The sequence below is a fragment of the Cebus imitator genome, unplaced genomic scaffold (assembly GCF_001604975.1).
Source record: "Cebus imitator isolate Cc_AM_T3 unplaced genomic scaffold, Cebus_imitator-1.0 Scaffold30, whole genome shotgun sequence".
Taxonomy (NCBI): domain Eukaryota; kingdom Metazoa; phylum Chordata; class Mammalia; order Primates; family Cebidae; genus Cebus; species Cebus imitator.
Window position 1 is genome coordinate 3,414,010 of NW_016107345.1, and position 19,175 is coordinate 3,433,184.

The 19,175-nt window shown below is 38.6% G+C and overlaps 1 protein-coding gene and 1 non-coding gene across 2 annotated transcripts in view; one reads left to right on the forward strand and one right to left on the reverse strand.

Moving 5' to 3' along the window:
- Positions 1 to 19,175, reverse strand: part of TFDP2 (transcription factor Dp-2) — a 182,352-nt gene that overhangs the window by 147,236 nt on the left and 15,941 nt on the right. The window lies entirely within an intron of this gene.
- On the forward strand, positions 14,367 to 14,470 carry LOC119470423. Its single transcript, XR_005199325.1, has one exon. It is a non-coding gene; the product is annotated as a U6 spliceosomal RNA (small nuclear RNA).

Here is a 19,175-nt window from a genome sequence, read left to right on the forward strand (position 1 = left end):
AAAAAAAAAAAAAAAAAAAAAAAACCTAAAGGCTACTTTCATTTCAAATATAATATGCAATATTAACTGATTATCAATATGTATTATTTGTTCTTAATTATAACAAAAGACTGAAGTGAAAACTTACTTTGGTCCCTACCCAAAGAAGCAATATTAGATGAGCGCACCCAAATTAATAATAAAATCACATTTCGAGATCCTGCCAAGAACCTAATAGAAAGGTTCTTTTATCAAGCAGCACAAGCCAAATTTTAAATCATTAATTCACTCCTGCATAATGACTACATGGATCAGATCACCTGTTGTACATAATACTGCTTAGCAAATGTCATTTCCAGATTAACAAAGCTTTAGATTAGCATCACAAATGTTAAGACTTATTTTTACTTGAACCATTAAAACAGGCTAGATGACTTTTTAAAATGTCATTTGGTATTAATGTAAGTTTATAGACAAAGCACTGTATAATGAACTATGCAAGCACAAAATGTTTAATTTTAATCATTAAAATGTGATTACCATGACCAACAAAAGGTTCAAAGAAGACAAAAACGGGGCATTCAAAAGGAAGCAACCGGAGAAGAAAATAGCACCAATTTCTTTCTTTTTTTTTTTTTTTTTAAGATGGAGTCTTGCTCTGTCACCCAGGCTGGAGTACAGTGGCGTGATCTCGGCTCACTGCAACTTCCATGCAGTTTCAAGGAATTCCCGGTCTCAGCCTCCTCAGCAGCTGGGATTACAGGTGCCCGCCACCACATCCAGCTAATTTTTGTATTTTTAGTAGAGTCAGGGTTTCACTATGTTGGCCAGGCTGGTCTCAAACACCTCACCTTAGGTGATCCACCCACCCCAGGCTCTCAAAGTGCTGGAATTACAGGCATGAGCCACTGCGCCTGGCCGAAAACAGCACTATCTCTAATGCTAATTTAGAATACCACTGTACTTATACAAATACATAATCTATATTCAAATGAAAATGAAACAATTTTATAATCAGCATTATAAGTTATTCAATAAGCAATTCCTCAAAATAACTCTATAGAATAGTTATCTCCATTTTATAGCAGGGAATATTGAGTCAGAGAGCTTAAATAACTTGCTCACAGTCATAGAGAAGCAAAATTTATACTGAAGTTTACATAAATGTTACTATACACATGTTCCATGATATCATAAAAAGACATGACCTAAGCAGTTTTCAAAGTAATTTAAGGTTTTAGAAAACATACTATAGGATATTTGTGTTATCTGTATTTATAAATGTTTAAGAATATAAATTAAGTATTAAATAGTTTTAAATGACAAAAAAACCTTATAGAAAAATGGCAGAGTTTAAGAATATCTGCCTTGTTTGCATATGCTCCTCATCCACTTAATTTTTTTTCATCTACCATATATTGAAATTCCCTAACAATCACAACCCCCTATTAGACTCCGCAGAGTATGATGGAGATCATGAAGTTTTATAGACTAACCAAAGGTTAACTGCAAAAGTTGTCAATTTTCTCAAATTCCAAGCAGAATACAGATTTTTTTTTCCTTTCTTTTTTTCCTTCCTTCTTAAAAACTCCTTTGGAAAGGGGAAGGAAAGGAGAATGATATATATGCTCACTATAAAAGAATCCAAAGATATAGAAGAGCACAAAGAAAATTAAAATTACTCTAAATCTTACCATTGAAAGATAACCTAATGATATCTGTAAACACACTTTCAGGTACATGTATATGCATAAAAGTATATTTAAATAGAAGGGTATATGTATATATATGAAAATGTACATAAGCAAGTCATACACATTACTCTGTTACTGCCAATTTTCAAGATGTCCTAAAAAGGCTTCCATAATACAGATTCACGTCTTTTAAAAATTCTTTCAATAAAAAATTATACATGCTCATAAGAAAAAAAAACTTAACAGTGCATAAGAAAATACAATACAAAGCAAGTATTCCTCAATTCCTGTCCCCTTCACTTCCACTAGAATTCTTACTACCAGATGAATACCATTAATAGAATTCACTGACATTTATGTTCTTATATATATTCTTTTAAAAACGTTTAAATTACAAATGATAGATGAAAACATTCTGGTGATTAAAAAGTCAATATAAAGAAAATCTCCCTATCTGAACACCTCAAATATCATCTGTAAACTTCTTTGTTATCAATTTGGCAAATATCCTTGCACAGAGCTCATTCCATGCATTTTCATATAAGTACTTACATGTACAGAAATACACTTTTGTTTTTAAAGTCTTTTTAAGTTTTAGTCTTGTTCAATGGTATCATACTGTCATTTTTTTTTTCATTTAACAATGATAGATTTACTATTGCTGTTAAATGTTACAATAGTGCTACCTTTCTTATAGCGACAGAACAGTTTTGTATCTTGATTGTGGTGGTGGCTATATGAATCTATACATCTGATAACATGTTACAGAACTATACACAAAGACACACCAAAAAATAGGCACAAACAAAAACTAGTGAAATTCACGTAAGATCTGTAATCTAGTTAATTATATTGTACCAATGTCAATTTCCGGATTTGGCCAATGCATTACAATTACGCAAGATGTTACCACTTGGGGGAAGTTGGGCTACAGGAAAATGAAATTTCTCTGTATTCATTTTGCAACTTTTTTTTTCTTGAGACAGGGTCTTGCTCTGTCACCCAGGCTGGAATGCAGTGGCGCAATCATGACTCACTGCAACTTCAAACTCCTTGGCTCAAGCAATCCTTCCGCCTTACCTCCCAAATAGCTGGGTATATAGACATACACCATAACACTGGGCTAATTTTTTAAATTTTTGGTAGAGATAGAGTCTCACTATATAGGCCAGGATAGTCTTGAACCCCTGTCCTCAAGTGATCCTCCCAACTCAGCCTTCCAAAGTGCTGAGATTACAGGTGTAAGCGAGTCCAGCCATTCTCAAAACAGGAAAAAAGAAAAAGAGATGCAGACAGAGGGAAGAAGGCAGCGTGAAGACAGAGGCAGATTGAAATTATGGGGCCACAAGCCAAGGAATGCCTGGGGCTACCAGAAACTGGAAGAAGCAATAAAGGATCCTCTTCCAGAGGCTTTACAGGGAGCACGGCCCTGCTGATAAATTGATTTCAGAGTTGTGGAATACAGAATAGTGAGAAAATACATTTCTGTTGTTTTAAACCACCCAGCTTGTGGCATTATGTTATGTTATGGTGGCCCTAGGAAAGTAAGAGAATGGGATTTGCAAGCTATTATAGTTACATGTAGGTATTTTATTTTTTGGTTTTGAGGTTTTTTTCTATTTGTTTCCTTTTTACTGTTGTTCCTGTAACATATGGGGTTCTCCATTAGATTTTCCTAGCTGTATTCACATAAGAAAGTTATGTTTTTCCATTTACTAATTTTATATTCCACTACACAACTTAATTATTTCACTGCTTAAAGTAATTTTACTATAAATTCAGTTGACGCTTGGGTTTTTCAGGTGTAAAATTAGGTCATCTAAAAAGGATTTTTTTGTTTTGAGACACAGTCTCATTCTGTCACCCAGGCTGGAATGCAATGGTGTGATCTTGGCTCACTTGGAACCTCTGCCTCTTGGGTTCAAGAGATACCCTGCCTCAGCCTCCCAAGTAACTGGGATTACAGGTGTGCACTACCATGCCCAGCTAATTTTGGTATTTTTAGTAAAGATGGGGTTTCATCGGCCGGGCACGGTGGCTCAAGCCTGTAATCCCAGCACTTTGGGAGGCCGAGGCGGGTGGATCACGAGGTCAAGAGATCGAGACCATCCTGGTCAACACAGTGAAACCCTGTCTCTACTAAAAATACAAAACATTAGCTGGGCATGGTGGCGCGTGCCTGTAATCCCAGCTACTCAGGAAGCTGAGGCAGAAGAACTGCCTGAACCCAGGAGGCGGAGGTTGCGGAGAGCCGAGATCGCGCCATTGCACTCCAGCCTGGGTAACGAGCGAAACTCCGTCCCAAAAATAAATAAATAAATAAAAAGAAGGACCGGGCGCGGTGGCTCAAGCCTGTAATCCCAGCACTTTGGGAGGCCGAGGCGGGTGGATCACGAGGTCAAGAGATCGAGACCATCCTGGTCAACATGGTAAAACCCCGTCTCTACTAAAAATACAAAAAATTAGCTGGGCATGGTGGCGCGTGCCTGTAATCCCAGCTACTCAGGAGGTTGAGGCAGGAGAATTGCCTGAACCCAGGAGGCGGAGGTTGCAGTGAGCCGAGATCACGCCATTGCACTCCAGCCTGGGTAACATGAGTGAAACTCCGACTCAAAAAAAAAAAAAAAAAAAGAAAAGAAAAAAAAAGATGGGGTTTCATCATGTTGGCCAGGCTGGTCTCAAGCTCCTGACCTCAAGTGGTCCACCCACCTCAGCCTCCCAAATTGTTGGGATCACAGGCGTGAGCCACTGCAAAGGATTTTTGAAACCTGAAAAGGATTTTTGAACCTTTCCAGGTTTGTATAACAATGGAGGTAACATAACTCCAATTCTGCTCCTCACCTTCCCTGAACGGACATAAAATAAACCAAAAGAATTTTTAAAACCCACATAAGAATGCAGGCCATCAACATTAGCACTACGGGGAGACAGAAAACACAGCAACCTTCAAATTACCTGTAAATCAAGCAGAAAGAAGAAAAAAAAAGCAGCAAATAGCAAAAGAAACCCCACTTCCTTACCTCTGCAAGCCTGTAGATGTACAGGGTGACTGAAGGGAGGTGAAAAAGACTCTGTGAGAAAGCGCAGAGGGGCACAGGGGATTTGCAAAAAGCACAGATAAAATCAGCCCTGGAAAGAGAGTAAAACAATAAACACAAAAATGTTGAACAGAGGTTAGGCAGTTAGGGCTCTACAGTTCATAGACCTGGTGAAGTAAATGTATCTAGAAACTTCTGGACCAGAAGCAGCAGCCTCCTAGAAACAGTGCTTCTGGGGGAGAACCAGGTATACATATATAAAGAAGCACTTTCTCTTGTACACACGGTAAGGAATTAAAAGAATAGGCAATAAGAGGGGGAAATTAGGCCAGGCACAGTGGCTCACACCTGTAATCCCAGCACTTTGGGAGGCCGAGGCAGTTGGATCACTTGAGATCAGGAGTTGGGAGACCAGCCTGGCCAACATAGTGAAACCCTGTTTCTACAAAAAAATATAAAAATTAGCCAGGCATGGTAGCAAGCACCTGAAATCCCAGCTACTCAGGAGGCTGAGGCAGGAGAATCGTGCTTAACCTGGGAGGCGGAGGTTGCAGTGAGCCGAAATCATTCCACTGCACTCCAACCTGGGCGACAGAGTGAGTGAGATCTTAAAAGATAAAAAGGTAGGGGTCTGGGGGCAGGATTAAAGAGCCAGTAGAAATGAAATATTAATAAAATCAAGGAACAACTCTTCCTCTCCCCTTTTCCTCACCATCATCACTACAATTCAGAAAAGAAACTTCACAAAAGAGAACACACTGCCAGAAGAAGCACTCTCAAAGTAAGAACTCTGTCCACAAAATGAGTAAAAACAAAAAACAAGCAGACCATATGCACACAAATGTACTGCAAAAAGTCAGAAAATACAAACAAAAGCTTTTCTGCTGATGGTTTCTCCCCAAAAACAAACCATGAGGTTGAAAAACACTGTAACACAATTCTCTGAACTGGATTAAATATTTTAAACAAGAATTTGAGGATATGAAAAAGACCTTGAATCAGAAGTACAAATACTAAGTACCAAAATGGACAAAAACAGAAAGAAATGAATAAGAGCTGATTAAAGAAATAGAAAGAAACAAATGAAATGAACATCATATAAGAAATGAAAGTTAAATTATTATTTTTTCTTTTGCTTTACTTTGGTATTGAACCAAAAATAAAAACTAAATTATAAGGTATGTAGAGAGAACAGATTTGAAGGAAAACTTAATAAAAGACATTGAACAAAAAGCAGGAAAAAAATGAAAATAAAATTTTAAAAAACAGAGAAATTGATCGAAATGAATTATACACAAAGGAGGTTGAACATTAATATTATTGTTGTCCTTAACGAAAAAAATCAAAACAATGGAACAGAATTAACATTAAAAGTACATTCTGGCTGGGTATGGTGGCTCACACCTGTAATCTCAGCACTTTGGGAGGCCGAGGTGGGTGGATCACTTGAGGCCAGGAGTTCAAGACCAGCCTGGCCAACATGGTGAAATCCCATCTCTACCAAAAGTACAAAAAAATTAACTGGGCGTAGTGGCAGGTACCTGTAATCCCAGCTACCCAAGTGGCTAAGGCATGAGAACAGCCTGAACCTGGAAGGTGGAAGTTGCAGTGAGCTGAGATTGCGCCACTGTACTCCGGCCTGGGTGATAGAGCAAGACTCTGTCTCAAAAAAAAAAAAAAAAAAAGTATATTCCAAGAAAACTTTCCAATAAAACGCTTGAATTTAATCTATACAATGAAAGATCCTACCAGATATTTGCGAAAACTGACTCAGAATGATCCACTCTGACACATACCCTTATAAAATTATTTAAAGAAAAAACTCTCAGGGTAGCTGGGCAAAAAGATAAATTATTAACAAAAGCAAGGGAATTAGACTAACATTGTGTTTCTCAAAAATAACATATAAAGCAAGACAACAGTAGAATAGCACTTTCAAGAAACTTAAGGGAAAAACAATGTAAACCAAAGATATTATATCCTGCCAAGCTGTCCTTAGAGTTTCAAGGCCATCAAAAAGCAGTTTTGACTGCTGTAGAAAACAGAATGGCAATTTCTAAAAAAATTAAATATAGAATTACCATTTGATCAACATAGAAAATATATTAAAATAGCTGGGTGTGGTGCCCCACACCTGTAGTCCAAGCTACCTAAGAGGCTTAGATGGGAGGATTGCTTCAACCCAATAGTTTGAGGCTATAGTGTGCAATGATTTTGCCTGTGAACAGCCACTGCACTCCAACCTGGGCAGCATACCAACATTCTGTCTTGAGAGAGACAGAGACAGAGACAGAGACGGGGCGGGGGGGGGGGGGGGGGGGGGGGGGGAGGGGGGGGGGGGGGGAAGCTGGGGAGAGATAGCAAGGGGAGAAATGCCAGGGGGGGGGGGGGGGGAGGAAGGGGGGAGGGAGAGGAGGGAGGAAGGGAGGACAGAAATATATTAATGATACAGTGTTACGTTTTCTTAACAGGTATGTACAATTATTCTAACAGGAACAAGAAAAAATGAAAGATTCACATCAAGGGAAGCATTCTTCAGTAATAAACATGAACCCACAATTTATCAGCTAAGTCATCGGTAAAAAATATTAATAATAGAATCAGGTGACTAAAATTGTGTAAGCAACTATCCAGCATGTTTGTGAAACTCTCCATACAGCTATTATTAAACAGTATCTTTGCTTACGACTTTTTCGTTCCCAAGATATTTTACTAACAAGATGTAAAGAGAACTGAGGTGGAGACTACAGCAGCTGAAGGTGCTGGGAAAAGCTTTATAGCTAACTGTAGCAGTAATACACTTGAAGGGGTTTCTGATGCCTCACCCAAGCAGCTGCAGTGATGGGAACAACCACTGTTCATACCCCCATGACACTATTCATTCACTGTGCGTATGACCCCTTTTTGGCACCAGAATTCTAAAGCTGCAACGACTACTTTACCAACAGCTCTGGGGTTATAGCAGACTAATTTATTTTGGATTGTAGAACAGAAAATCAAATTCTCCCATGAGCTCATCAGACAGAGCCATCTGCAGATACTGGGAACTCAATGAAAGAGGCAGCTGCAAGCAGGAGACAGCAATAGTTTCTGATGACAGAGAAGAGAACTAGGCGTGTGTGTGCGCCAGCTTTAAGGTATGGATATTCACCAGAGAGATCTGGGAAAGACTCACACAGGGTGAATTTTTAAAAAGTCAGAAGTTTTAATGAGCAACTGAGGGGTGGTGGGGAGTGACGAGAGTCAGGCTTTTTATTTATTCAACAAAGATTTATTCAATGCCCATCATGTGTCCAGCATTGTGCTCTACCCAAGAGACACAACAGAGTCCTAGCCTTCAAGAAGTTCACAAACAAATGAACAAGACACATGCATACAGTATAACATGCCACAATACTACAACACTGGACAGATACACAGGGCGCTATGGAAGCACAAAGGAACAGCTTCTAAGTCAGCTGAAGGGTGGGAATCAAGTTCTAACTTGAGTTAGTTAAATTAGGAATAGAGACAATGGGTTAAAATGATAGAATTAAGAATTATGAGATGAAAATGCCATCAAACTAGAAGAGTTAACACAGAAACCTAAGCACTTTATGGTCACTCCAACTATTGTATTAAGCCAGCTAAAAGTGGCTTCTAATTCTTTTGTAAGCAGGTGAACAAAGAAGAGGTCCTCCCTCGTACTTCCATAGGCTATACAGATTGACTACAGAATATAATTTGGAAGACTCAGGAGTAGCATATAATTAGGATATGAATTTTTAAAAAAACTTCATCATAGACATTTCTGGGGTTCTAGTCTGATCTAGGCAATCTAAAGAAGGGGAAAGAAAAGACCTATCAGTTACAGCCACCTGCCTGTAGGATCTTTGAAAATAACGTGTCCAACCTGCCAACTTTCGCTTTGGTTTACAGGAAAATACTGGCGATCTCTGCACACTGTGAGGATTCTCTTAAATCCCACTTTGGTAGGCAGTCAGCATAAGGGATCCTTGCTCCCAAAGAACTAAAAACTCACTTATTTAAATGAAATTAATGAAAGGCATTATAGAATAATACAGACCAGAGGATCTTAAGCTCAAGAAAATCCAGAACTTTAAAACCAGATCTAGAGATATCAGTTTAAATAATAGCGCATTGAAAGTTTACCTACTCGCTTGGGTCCCACACAATTATAAACTCAGTGCAAACTTACACTATCTGTACTCTACCTACCACCAGAGATGGGGTCCTCACTGCCAACCAGCCAGCAAGACACCTATCTCTAAAATCCCATTTTAGTCTGCTACCTAGGATCACTTCCAATACCAACTGTGTTAGCACCATTCCTCTGAAACAGATTCTGAGAGGGAGGCTATCGTGCAGAAAGTTTCCTGGGAAGTGCTCTGGGGAGATAAACCTGTAACAAGTGAAGAAGGCAGGATTGGGCTTAGGGAAGAAACTGATACAGCATGGAGCTCCAGGGCCCTTTGGAATTGTCCCAAATAGAGACAAGTTGGGTTGGATCTTACATCCATGCAACACACAGTTACTGGCCACAGGAATACCTCTGGGAAGAAACCTAACCTTGGGCAAGACAGTACTGGAGGGCTGGGGTGTGGGGGGCAAGGGCAATTCCCAATAAGGGATGCAGCTGTGAGACTAAGCAGGTGGAGAATGGGTACTCTAATATGAAGAGATCTGGGCAGAGTATAGTTAAATAGAAACTAAAATTAATTGCAGTAACATGCAACAACATGGATAAACCTTACAAATGTAATAGATTTTGAAAACACATACAATATTATTAAATTTATATAAAGCTATTTATTTATTTTGGAGACAGGGTTTCTCTGTCACCCAGACTGGAATGCAGTGGTGTGATCTCAGCTCACTGTAACCTCCACCTCCCAAGCTCAAAATGATTCTCCTGTTTCACTCTCCGGAGTAGCTGGGATTACAGGCGCACACCACTACAGCCTGGCTAATTTTTGTTGTTGTTGTTTTGGGCGGAGGGGTTAAATCTCACTCTGACACCCAGGCTGGAGTGCAGTGGCGCAATCTTGGCTCACTGCAACCTTTGCCTCTCAGGTTCAAGGGACTCTCCTGCCTCAGCCTCCTGAGTAGCTGGTACTACAGGCGTGTGTCACCACGCTCAGCTAATTTTTTGTGTTTTTAGTAAAGACAGGGTTTCACCCAGTTAGCCAGGATGGTCTCTATCTGATCTTGTGATCTGCCTGCCTTGGCCTTCCGAAGTGTTGGGATTACAGGCATGAGCCACTACGCCCAGTAATTTTTGTATTTTTAGTAGAGATGGGGTTTTGCCACGTTGGCAAGGCTGGTCTCAAGCTTCTGACCTCAAATGATCCACCTGCCTCAGCCTCCCAAAGTGCTGGGATAACAGGTGTGAGCAACTGCACCAACTCCATTTATGTAAAGCTATGACATGCAAAATGATGCAATAATGAAAGTGATGAATAATTACTTAATAGGATTATATTTTACAAAGAATATGTATGTAAATTTGTCAAATGTCCTTTCAAGAATCTATGGATGTTATTTTTCATTATGTATCCCTAAATAAACAATCCCATTAAGTAAAAATAAATGATTTCTACTATTATCACTCACCACTGTTATTTAACAGTGTTCTATAAGTTACTAGCCAACACAATCAGACAAAAGATAGAAGTATATAAAGCAGAACTGAAGAGGTAATACTATGATTATTTATATATGATTATGATTATTTACAGAGAAACCCCAAGAGATTCAACTGGAGATGAACGATAATAAAATTAATGCCCCCAAATTAGCAACTTATACACAAGAACCATGTCTTGTAATAACTATGTAAAAAGAAGTAATGGAAAAAATTAACCCATTTACAATAGAAGAAAAAGCAGGAAGAAACTCAGCAAGAAATACATAGGGAAAAAAAAAAAAAAAAAAAAAAAAAAAAAAAAAAAAAGAAAAAAAAAAAAAAAAAAAAAAAGGAAAAAAATGCCAGGTTCTTGAATGACAAAATGCAAATTCATAATACCAACTGCCCCCAAATTAATCTATGAATAGAAATGAATCACAATAAAATTAACAATATCTTTTCCTTTTAATTAGATCAACTGATTGAAAAGTTAATGTGGTAAAATAAGCAAGAATAGTCATAAAATTATGGAAACACAGAAGGACTGATTTCATCCAATTATTAAAACAAGTCGTAAAGTCATGAAAATTAAAATACTGAACGCTGGTAAATGAGAAAGTATCTACATGGAGGGAACAGAAAAGTATAGGAAAAGACCCAAATCCACAAAGAAATTTAACTGACCCTTCAAATCAGTGAAGTATGAATGCACTGGGTGAGTTATTTCAATAGACAGGTTGAGACAAGTGACATCTAAGTAATCATATAGAAAAAAATTAATTAAAGCCATAATTTATACCTCACTCAAAATAAATTTCAGATAGCTCACAGAATTCAATATAATTTTTTTGGTAAGACAAGAAAACACAGAAGTTAATTTTTTTAATTTTCTGAGTGTGGAAGATCTTTCTAAATATGATGCCAAGCCCAGAGGTTTTCAAAGTAAAGACTGATATGACTACAAAATATGCACATACATAATATTTTTTACATTTAAAGAAAACATCACACAGCTAATTTCTACCTTATCAACTATGAGCTCCTAAAAATAAATAGAAGAGTGAGAGCCTAAAGAAAAATGGGCAAAGAACATATAACAGAAAACACAAATAGGCTGGGCACCGTAGATTACTCCAGTGCTTTGGGAAGCCAAGATGAGAGTACTACTTGAGGCCAGGAGTTCGAGACCAGAGTGGACAACATAAGGAGATTTCACCCTTAAAAAAAATTTTTTTTTCTTAATTAGCCAGTTGTGGTGGCATGTGCCTGCTGTCCCAACTATTTGGGAGGCTGAGGCAGGAGGATCATTTCGGCCCAGCAGTTCAAGGCTGAAGTGAGCTATTATTGTGCCACTGCACTCCAGCCTGGGTGACAAAGTGAAGCCCTATCTCAAACAAAACCCCACAAATGGCTTCTAAACATATGAAAATATGTGCAGCCCACTCATACGAGAAATGTAAAATAAGGTTGCAAGACAAGATAAAAAGACTGATACCAGTACATTGTCCTGAGAAACATGAGGGAAAACAGTTTGCCTTACATTAGTGATGGCAGAATAAATAAGTATAATCTTTTACGGAGGGCAGTGTCGCTATATCTAACACAAATACAAATGTATACATCCTTATATGAGCTTTTTCTAGAGTCATATGAAATCATACACACACACACACCACCTATCTGGTCATTTTTACAGCAAAAGATTGAAAAACTCCTAACTACTTATCAATAGTAGTCTGGCTAAATAAATCATGGCCTAAAAAAATGAGGCAGCTCATTGTGTATTGATACAGAGTGACCTCCAGTATAAACTGTTCTGTGAAAAAAAGAAAGTTAGAAAGAAGTATGTGTAGTACATTACTATCTGTATAAAAAGATTCTCTCTAAGGTAAAGGAATTGGCTAGTTGAGAGAAAGACATTTTAATTCTTTTCTCTTTTATTAATTCTTATGAAATAGTAGGATGACTCATAGCCTCTCATACCATTTGTATTTTGTACCATGAATACAAACTACCTATGCAACAAATTAACTTAATTTTTAAAATTCTATATTTTCCTTCACATAAATATTTGTTTTCTTAATGCAAGCAGAAATAACCTAAAATAACAGATATATTTTAAGATATTATAGATAGAACCCTTTCTTATGGGGCTTGAAAAGACTTTGTTATACTGTAATCAAATCCTAAGCCAAAAAAGTATGTTTCTTCAATGCTACAGAGAATAACTAAACAAGACCAAATCCACTACATCTGACACAGAATGCAAGCTAGCTACTTACTAGTCATGGGGATCCCAGACTTTTTTTTTTGTTTTTTGTTTTGAGATGAAGTCTCACTCTGTCACCAGGCTGGAGTGCCGTGGCGCACTCTCCGTTCACCACAATCTCCACCAAATCTCCTGCCTCAGCCTCCTGAGTAGCTGGGACTACAGATTCCCTTTTCTTTTTCCTTTTTTTTTTTTCTTTTTTTTTTTTTGAGATGGAGTCTCGTTCTGTCACCCAGGCTGGAGTGCAGTGGCGCGATCCAGGATCGTTGTAACCACTGCCTCCTGGGTTAAAGTGATTCTCCCACCTCAGCCTCCCAAGTAGCTGGGATTACAGGTGCGTGCCACCACGCCTGGCTAATTTTTTGTATTTTTAGTAGAGATGGGGTTTCACCGTGTTAGCCAGGATGGTCTTGATCTCCTGACCTCGTGATCTGCCCGCCTTGACTTCCCAAAGTGCTGGAATTACAGGTGTGAGCCACCCTGCCTGGCCAGGTTCCCCAATTTTATAACAGAAACACCACAGTTTTTTTTTTTTTTAAGCCAGAAGGTGGCGATGTTACTTCATCAAAGTCTCTCTGATACATGTAACTGAGCCTCCTGCTCTTTGTCACTCACCTGTTTTTCCTCTTCATGTCTCTTATTGCCCTTTTGGATTCATTTCTATAGTTGTGAAACTACAATAACCATTAGTGGAAAGGAACTTAGAAAAAATTCCTGAGTTTATAATAATACTATTTTTACATGGAAATAACAATTAAAATGTACTATAAGTGTCTTTAGTTAAATTTGAACACACAGGTCTCTATCCATTCCTTCTTGAAATTACAGTAAAATTGGCCGAGCATGGTGGCTCATGCCTATAATCCCAGCATTTTGGGAGGACGAGGTGGGTGAATCATTTGAGGTTAGAAGTTCAAGACCAGCCTGCCCAACATGGTGAAACTTCACCTCTACTAAAAATACAAAACTTAGCCAGCAATAATGGAATCCCAGCTACTTGGGAGACTGAGACAGGAGAATCACTTGAACCCAGGAGGCGGAGGCTGTGGTGAGCCGAGTTCTTGCCACTGCACTCCAGTCTGGGTGGCAGAGTGAGACCTTGTCTCAAAAAAAAAAAAAAAAAAGAAAATACAGTAAGATAATGGTAAAAAGATAAAAAAGGATAAACCCATCAAAATCATACATGTTATATATAGATATATAAGACATATATAACATATATGTAGATATATCTCCCTATATAATTATGTATAGGTATATAGCTACACCTACTACCCCTAGAGATATATATGTACCTGTAAGATATATCTTATTTATATCTTATCTGTAAGATATGTATTAATACTGTATATTAACATATTATAGATATTACAGATATCTATATCTCCCACCTCAACCTTCTGAGTAGCTAGGACTACAAACAGGCACGTTTCACCACCACACTCTTTTTTTTGAGACAGTGTCTTGCTCTGTTGCCAGGCTGGAGTACAGTGGCTCGGCTCACTGTAACCTCTGCCTCCCGGGTTCAAGCGATTCTGCTGCCTCAGCCTCTGAAGTAGCTGTGACTACAGGCACATGTCACCATGCCCCGCTAATTTTTTGTATTTTTAGTAGAGATGGGGTTTCACCATGTTGGCCAAGATGGTCTCAACCTCTTGACCTCGTGATCCACCCGCCTTGGCCTCCCAAAGTGCTGGAATTACAGGGGTGAGCCACTGCACCCGTCCAACACTCTGCTATTTTTAGAAAATCTTTTTGTAGTGCTCGCTTTGGCAGCACATATACTAAAATTGGAACGATACAGAGATTAGCATGGCCCCTGCACAAGGATGACAAGCAAATTCGTGGAGCATTCCATATTTTTTTTAATTAAAAAAATTTTTTTCTTAAACATAAAAAAAAAGAAAATATTTTTGTTAAGATGGGGTCTCACCGTGTTGCCTAGGCTGGTCCTGAACTGGCCTCAAGCAATTCTCTCACTTCAGCCTCCCAAACCATCTATAAGACATATATACATAATTAAAATATATCTTACACATATCTCATCACAAAGGATTAAGAATTGAAGCCTGCAAGGCATGGTGGCTCACACCTGTAATCTCAGCACTTTGGAAGGCTGAGTGGGGGGGATCACGAAATCAGGACCTCCAGACCATCCTGGTCAACCTAGTGAAACCCTGTCTCTACTAAAATACAAAAAGTTAGCCAGGTGGTGGTGTACGCCAGTAGTCCCAGCTACTCAGGAGGCTGAGGCAGGGCAATCACTTGAACCCAGGACACGGAGACTGCAATGAGCTGAGAGGGGTCATTGCACTCCAGCCTGGGAGACAGAGCGAGACTCCATCTGAAAAAAAAAAAAAAAAAAAGAATTGAAACCATCTGAAAGTAACAATCTCAGTTGGGGCTGTTAATAGAAAGACTCTATTGAAAGTTTGAATAAGGAAGTCTTTACCCATGTAGCTAAGAAACTGCCCCTTCTGGCTGATCCCAGTGGCTCACACTTATAATCCCAGTGCTTTGGGAGGCCAAAGTGGGAGGAATGCTTGAGGCCAGTTCAGGATCAGCCTGGGCAACACGGTGAAACCCCAACTCAACAAAAAGATTTTTTTTTAAAGCAGAGTATAGTGACACGTCTGCCTACAGACGTGTCACTATACTCTGCTATTCAGGAGGCTGAGGTGAGAGGACTCACTGAGCCCCGGAACTTGAGGTTACAACAAGCTCAAGTACACACCACTGCACTCCAGCCTGGGCGAGAGAGCAACACCCTGTCTCAAAACAAAAAACAAAAAGAAAAGAAAAAAGAAAGAAACTGCCCCTTCTGCATCCCAGCAAAAAACAAGTGGTTTACCTTTTAAGGACATAAAATTAGGTCAGATGTAGAAACCAGGTACACAAAAGGGCTGTGTATTATGTCATCTCTCAAAAAGATTAAATGAAGATTTGCATGCTGTATAGTGGACCTCAGGCCTCTTCCCCAGTCCAGCTTCCAGAATGCAGACCAATCGGACTGGGACTAGGAGATTTCTCTGCAGGGGAAAGTGACCCAAAAGAAAAGACCTGCAGTCACTCAATCACCCTGTGTAAGACACACTTAACAACTGCCATGGACAAAGAGTTTTTACTCAGCTTTTTATTTATTCAGTCTTTAATCTGAACAGATGGCCAAAGTTTACTAAACAATTAAGGAAAATCTCTAACATGAAATAAAGAGGCCAAGTTAACAAAACAGTTAATTTGGAGACACCAAATTAACAGAGAAGAAAGAAAAAAGAAAGGGGAGGAGGAGGGAGGGGGAGAGAGAGAGAGAGAGAGAGAGACAAAGAGACAAAGAGGAAAAAGAGAAGGAAGGAAAGAAGAAAGAAAGGGAGGGAGGGGAAGTAGAACAGAAGCAGGGGATTTAGGGAGGAGAAAGAAGCAAAGGAAGGGTAGGAAATCTCCCATAAAGTAAAACAAAAGAAATTTTTTTTTTTAAGTAGAAAAGCTTGTAAAGAGTTCTTCAGTCCAGTGGGTCCAACAACAAGGAATTCCAAAAGAAAAAAGAGAATAAAAGGGAAATTAATTATAAAAAAGAAATGCAACTTTTTTTGGCAATACAGTAACTAAATAATATGAAAACCTCATCTTCATAAAACATCTAGAAATGTTGGATAAATTAGTCCGCCAAATGCTAAGCTCACAAAAAAAGTAAAGCTTTCAGTGACCCTGGAGGAACCTGTCAATATGAATAACCAAGACTTTTGGCTTTTAATGTCCTTAAAGTAGACAAGGCCTCAGAAAACACATGAAGTGAAGAACTGGTATTGAGGATTCCACCATTTTTTATACATTCTCAGTGCAGGAGTGGACCAGGGAGGCTGGTGAAAAAAAGGGAAAAAAACCAACAGCAAAGAAATAACAAAATGTCTCTGTCTAGCTACAGACTCTAGAAACTGGGGGTGGCGGGGGTTGAGGGGGAAGTAACACCTAAAATCCTCAGATTCAGAAATGGCAATGACTCCCAATTAAAGAAAAAACAAAAATAACTCTCCTAGACACAGCAAAAAATTAAAAATAAATAGATCTTAAAAACAGGCAGAGAAAGATACTAAAGGCACAGGCAACAAAAAATAGACAAACTAGACAACGAAAATTTTTAAACTCCACACACACACAAAGACAGTATTAGAGTAAAAATGTTCTCACTAAATGAGGGAAAATGTTTGCAAATCATATATTTGATAAGAGATTAATATCTAGAACATATAAACAACTCTTATAATCCAACAATTTTTAAAAAAGAACCCAAACCACCAGATTAAAAAATAGGCTCAAGTGATCCTCCTGTCTCAGCCTTCTGAGTAAGTGGAACTACAGGACATGGTGGCTTGTGCCTGTGGTCCCAGCTACCCAGCAGGCCAAGGCAGGAGAAACACTTGAACTCAGGAGCTCAAGACCAGCCTGGACAACATAGTAAGATCCCATCTTTGAAAAATAAAAATAAAAATTAGGCAAAGGATTTAAATTTCTGTTTCCTCCAGGAAGACATACAAGTGGCCAAGAAGTATGTGAAAAAATGCTCAACATCCCTAATGATTAGGGAAATGCAAAATCAAAACCACAATGAGATACCACCTCACACCCATTAGGATGGCTACCATCAGACAAACAGAAAATGACAAGTGTTGGCAAGGGTGTAGTGAAATTAGAATACTTGTGCCCTGCTGGTGGGAATGTAAAATGGTACAGTCACTGTGGAAAATAGTATGGCAGTCCCTCAAAAACTTAAAAATAAAATTACCATATGATGCAACATACACCCATACACTTCTGGGTATATACACCAAAAAAAAATGTAAGCAAGGTCTCAGAGAGCTATTTCTATACCCATATCCACAGCAGCATTATTCACAATGGTTAAAATGTAGAAGCAAGCCAAGTGTTCAGTGACAGATAAATGGATTATCAAAATGCAGCATAAATATAGAGTATTAATCAGGCTTAATAAGACATGATATTCTGACACATACTAAACATTGATGAACTGTGAGGACATTACACAAAGTGAAATAGGCCAGTCACAGAAAGACAAATATTGTATGATTCCCCATATATGAGGTTTCCAGGGTAATCTAATTCACAGAGACAGAAAATAAAATGGTAGTTATCAGGAACTAGGGGGAAAGAGGAATAGGGAATTATTATTTAAATGGTACAGAGTTCAAGTTTGCAAGATGCAAGTTCTGGGGATGGATGGTGGTGATTGTTGCACAACAATATAAATGTACTTCCTAACACCGAACTGTGTACTTAAAAATGGTTAAGATGGCTGGGCACAGTGGCTCTTGCCTGTAATCCCAGCACTTTGGGGGGGGTCAAGGTGGGTGGATCACCTGAGGTTAGGAGTTCGCAACCAGCCTGGCCAACATGGTGAACGCCCGTCTCTACTAAAAATACAAAAAATTAGCCAAGTGTGGTGGCAGGTGGCTGTAATCCCAGCTACCCAGGAGGCTGAGGCAGGAGAATCATAAGGTGGAGGTTGCAGTGAGCCGAGATCACACCACTGCACTCCAGCCTGGGTGACAGAGTGAGACTCCGTCTCAAAAAGAAAAACAAACAAAAATAATGGTTAAGATGGTAAATTTTATGTTATGCGTATTTTACCACAATTTAAAATTTTGGGGAAATAGGCAGAGAGAAAATGACCAATTAGACTGCAGGAGATTTCTCAACAGCAGTTAAAATAAAAAACACAGTAAAGCAATATTCTCAAGGTACAAAGGGAAAATAATATCAAACTACAATTGTAAACTATCCTTTAAAAATGAGGGTGAAATAAAAACGTTTTCAGTAAGTTGACCTTTAACAGACATTCAATAAACATGTATTTCAAGAAAATAAAAATCACTCAAAATTCAAAACCAACTCAAGAAAGAATACAAAAATAAAAAAAGGTATGAGTACATGTAAACAAATATTATCTGTAATGAGCTGTAGTGACTAACTTTAGAAGAGGAAAAAAGAGGAATAAGAAACAGGAAGAAATATAGCCTGGACAACAGTAACATAAGAGAAAAGCTTGATCAGAATTAAAAAATGCCACGGGTCTTGTATTGTTTAGGAAACACTGTGTTAAATTAAATATGCTTACTAAAAATTTAAAGTCAACCACTAAAAATATAAAAGTGGGCACAACAGAAGAATAGAAAGAATACAGAAAAGGCGGTATAAGAAATAAACGTAAACATACAGACAAACTCATTAGTTAAAAGATTCACACTAGATTAAAATGAACAACAAAAAAGGAAAACAACGCTGAGCATGGTTGCTCACGCCTGTAATCCCAGCACTTTGGGAGGCCAAAGCGAGTGGATCATCTGAGGTCAGGAGTTCAAAACCGGCCTGACCAACATGGATAAACTCCGTCTCTACTAAAAATACAAAATTAGCTGGGTATGGTGGCACATTCCTGTAATTTCAGCTACTTGGGAGGCTGAGGCAGGAGAATCACTTGAACCCGGGAGATGGAGGTTGAGGTAAGCCGAAATCATGCCATTGCACTCCAGCCTGCACAAGAATAAAACTCTGTC